The 4001-nt window shown below is 34.9% G+C and overlaps 1 long non-coding RNA gene across 1 annotated transcript; it reads left to right on the top strand.

Annotated features, from left to right (window-relative positions):
- On the top strand, nucleotides 940-3576 carry LOC109824512. Its single transcript, XR_002242662.1, has 4 exons — nucleotides 940-1540; nucleotides 1620-1711; nucleotides 1797-1914; nucleotides 3287-3576. It is a non-coding gene; the product is annotated as an uncharacterized LOC109824512 (long non-coding RNA).

The following is a 4001-nucleotide window of genomic DNA, read 5'->3' as shown; positions in this document are numbered from 1 at the left end:
CAAGGGGGAAAAAGGGAGATGACGAAGAATACAACACTACATGTAATCCATTATCATTATGCGAGCTCTCTGCTTTTTTCGCTTTCCTTTTTATTTTTATTAATTTTATTTTTTATCTTTATTTTTTTGGTGCAATCTTGGAGTTTTATCGAACATCGGACTGCAATTTCTATCAGAACACCCCACCACATGGGGTGTTCTGATTCTTTTAGGTGGCAGTGAACATTGGACTGCAATTTCTATCAGAACACCCCATGTACCCCACCACATGGGGTGTTCTGATCATTTTAGGTGATTTGCGCAAAAAACACCCTACAATTCTACTGATTGCAATCTTACTTGGAATGTCTTTAAATGCAATTAGATGGCTTTATATATACTAGTATCTTATTTGGAACGTCTTTAAATGCAATTAGGTGGCTTTATATATACTAATATAAAGCGCGTGTTTTGCATGTGAATATATTTATTTTTTTTATTTTACATTTGATCCGTGAGTAAATGACTAAGGGTTTATTTATTTATTTATTTTTTTTTTTTTTTTTGATAAAAGAAAGGGAGAAAGAACTGAAGTAAAGAGTCGGAAAGAATGTTTTTGAGTGTTTAATAGTACATGAATTCAATTGTGAAATGAACAAAAACAATTTAGTGAATATACGTGCATCGGAATCGATGATAGGTCGGTTGATAATATTGCTATGCTCGGTTCATATACTAGTTCATATAAACTTTTATATATCAGTAAATTTAGAGGTTTCTTTGAAATAACACTTGGAGAAACAACTTATAAATCTGGAAGAAAAGAACTATGCAAATCCTCTTCCTGTACGCTTGCAGAGAACATGAAGAATCTGGAAAATTGTCTTTTACAAAAGCACGGGCATGGCTCGTAAAAGATGCTTATAAAACGTCCGAGCTCTGGAATTATACGGGGTACTTGCACCTAAAAATTCAAGTCCATCACAAAAGAATAAAAAATGGCAACCTCTACTTGATTCCACAGAAGGTTTTGAGGAGAGGGAGGGAGAGCTAGAGAGAAGAACATCCCTAATAATAGTCTTGGGTATTGATGGGAGGGGAATACTTTTATAGTTCGTTTTCTCCCCTCTTGTTCCTTAAGGCTATGTTTGGTTTGAGGGAAAGGGAGAGAAAAGAAAAGTAAAATAGAAGAGAAAGTGAATTTCTAGTGTTTGGTTTGAAAGAAAACAAAAAAGAAAATGAAAATAATTTTCGCTGAAGAAAAATCCATACATATCTTTTCTGTCCCCCTTTCTCTCAGCTGCCCAGGTGAAAACGAGGGAGAGAGACGGAATCAATGCCTCCGACTTCCCCGATCTCTCACCTCCCTCTCTCTCCAAAACTCCGATCAATCTCCCATCTCTCTCTCCCCCCTCATTCTCTTTCTCTCTCTTCCCAAATCTAGGGCTACAAAGCTAGGGTTTCTCCATTCGAGCTCTCGTCAGCTTGAGATACGAGGGTGAGCTTCGGATCTCGTCAACTTGAGATCCGAGGGTGAGCTTTTGAAGCGACAACGCCAAAGGTAGTCTCTCTCATTTTCCCCAAATAATTTCCCCAATTTTCGTCAGAAATTCAACGACCGAATCTCATTGAAACCCTAGAACCCAACTGATTGCCGATCTTCGCTGCTCGCTTTCTTGCTGATCTTGATGGAGCCGTCTCCGGCAGCGAAGCTCGCCGCTCAGAGCAGCAAGTGAGAGAATTGACGATCGATTAGGTTTTTTTTTTTAAATTTAGTTCTTGATTTCGTTATTTCTGACGGCCTCCGTTTGATGCAGGCCTCGTCTGTTTACTGGGAGCTCGTCTTATCTGGACGAGGATCTCGATATAATTGAGCTATCGGGCCCGTCTTCTTCTTCTTGGAATACAAATAATCAGAAGAGAAAGAGAACCCAGGTTGAGAAAATTCCATTTTTAATGCTTTCATATGTGACCAACTGTATTTGGATTGTTTGTTCAATTTTATTTATGCAGAAAGATTATAGTTCTACTGCTAATTGTTAATTTGGATAATCAGTGGCGAAGCCAAGATTTTATAATCAGTCATTGAATCCTAATTTTCAATGTGCAGTCAGGGATTTCATCTTCATAACTCATAACGTGTGTTATTATAGATTTATAGGTATGAATTCTGTAATCAATCAATGTAAGCAGTGTGTGACAATTTTGTAACGTTCTGTTAATATCACTTACTTCTAATCCTTAACCTTTGCATGCTTTTATCAAAATAGATTGTGAGTGATTTTGGTTCGATGGGTGAACTTGGATGGTCGTCGCCTTCTTATTAAATATGGATTTGGAGTATTTAGTTGGTTGCCAGGCTGAAGGTGGAAATGCTGCTTGAAAACGATTGATGAGTGAAAAATATTGTAGAGGCTTGTATAGAAAATCATTTCATAAGGGAGATATTGGAGGAAGACGGTTGATTAGTATGGCTTTTGATGCATACATCCAAATGTGACAGTTTATCAGTGAAGTTGCTATTAAACTGATTGTTATTGTTATGTGCACTTAAAAAAGACGTTATCACATGTCTTCGTCCCTATTTTCCTATATATTCTGTACATGTGCGTGTTAATGTTTATATATCTGTTCTCTGAGTCACCATGCGGGCGTTCGGGGTCGTGCGAAGGGGGTAGTGATGGTATTTAAGCATTTGCACATTCACTCCTCTTTCCTTTAGACATGGTCATGCTGTTTAGAGCGGAGTGTTCTACTTGAGTAATATTAAGCATTTGCACATTCACTCCTCTTTCCTTTAGACCTTCAATTGCATCCTCAGCTTTGTGAAGAAGCCTGTAATCATTTCCTCTGGCTGTATACCCTAACTCTGGAATTGGCTCTGTTTCATTGTAACAATTTTTACGCTAAGCTTGAAGAGTAGAACAATACCAAGTGATACAACATCCCTCAGTTGTAACGTAGTATGCTCTTCACAATTCTTCTTGTTGACCCGTTGCTTTGTAATCGAAGATACATGTTTCATGTTTTAATATTAGTTTAGAAGATACATGTTTCATGTTTCAATATTAGTTTAGACCACATGCATTCAATGTTACTTATCCTACATGATTCACTCCATCTTATCTACTTGGATATACATTGTATCAATTTGCTATTCTCATTGACATTGTCTTAGTTTTGAATCAATGCAATATGATTTTCTACAAGCTTGTTCTTAGTTCATGGTACTTACCGATTAATCTTTTTTGACTCCATGTCCATTTAAATTTGAATGTAACTCAATATTTTCTTTTTTCTCCTTTAGGGAGAGAAGCAGATGAGATCTGAAGCCTTTGATTGAAGTCAGGAAGAAATATTGATGTTATTGCTTTGTAGGAATATTTGAATGAATCAAATATTCTGAGCATATTTCTTGATGTTCACTTTTTGTTTTGCCTTTTTTAGTTAGGACCTTGGACTAGTCGAGAACACAAAGTTGAACTAAAAGTACTTGTTGAATGTTGGGCTTGTACAACTATTGCAACTACAATTTTGTTGGTTGTTTTTAGTAGTTATTGTCAAAGCAATGAAAACAATGTAATTTTTGTTTGATTAGATTGTTTAATTACTTTGTCTAGCAAAAAAGTTGAATTGTTTTTCAGTTGTAGAAATAACCTAGTGATGCAATATTATGCTCGGTAATTTTGTTTTTTAATGTGTATGGCTGATTTTTATGAATTATTTAGTATTTTTGTATTAACTTGTTATTTATATAAGCTTTACCACGAATTTTTATGAATTATTATGAATTTTAATATTAAATTATTATTTATAGAAGCTTTATCATTAGAAGCAATTTTGAGGTATTTATATGAAAAATCAAGTTTGATAGTATTTATGAAATCTAAAGTTTGAAAACTTTTAAAAAAATTATATCCTAAATTACTTAAAATACAGTTCATATATTTCAATAAATAAGATTTGTGGTGTAATGTACCTTGGCTTCTATTTTCTACTTGATTTTCATAAAAAAGAGTAAC

The sequence above is a fragment of the Asparagus officinalis genome, chromosome 9, assembly GCF_001876935.1.
Source record: "Asparagus officinalis chromosome 9, Aspof.V1, whole genome shotgun sequence".
In the NCBI taxonomy this organism is placed as follows: domain Eukaryota; kingdom Viridiplantae; phylum Streptophyta; class Magnoliopsida; order Asparagales; family Asparagaceae; genus Asparagus; species Asparagus officinalis.
Note: the sequence above shows the minus strand (reverse complement) of the source record. Positions and strands in the feature narration are given on the sequence as shown.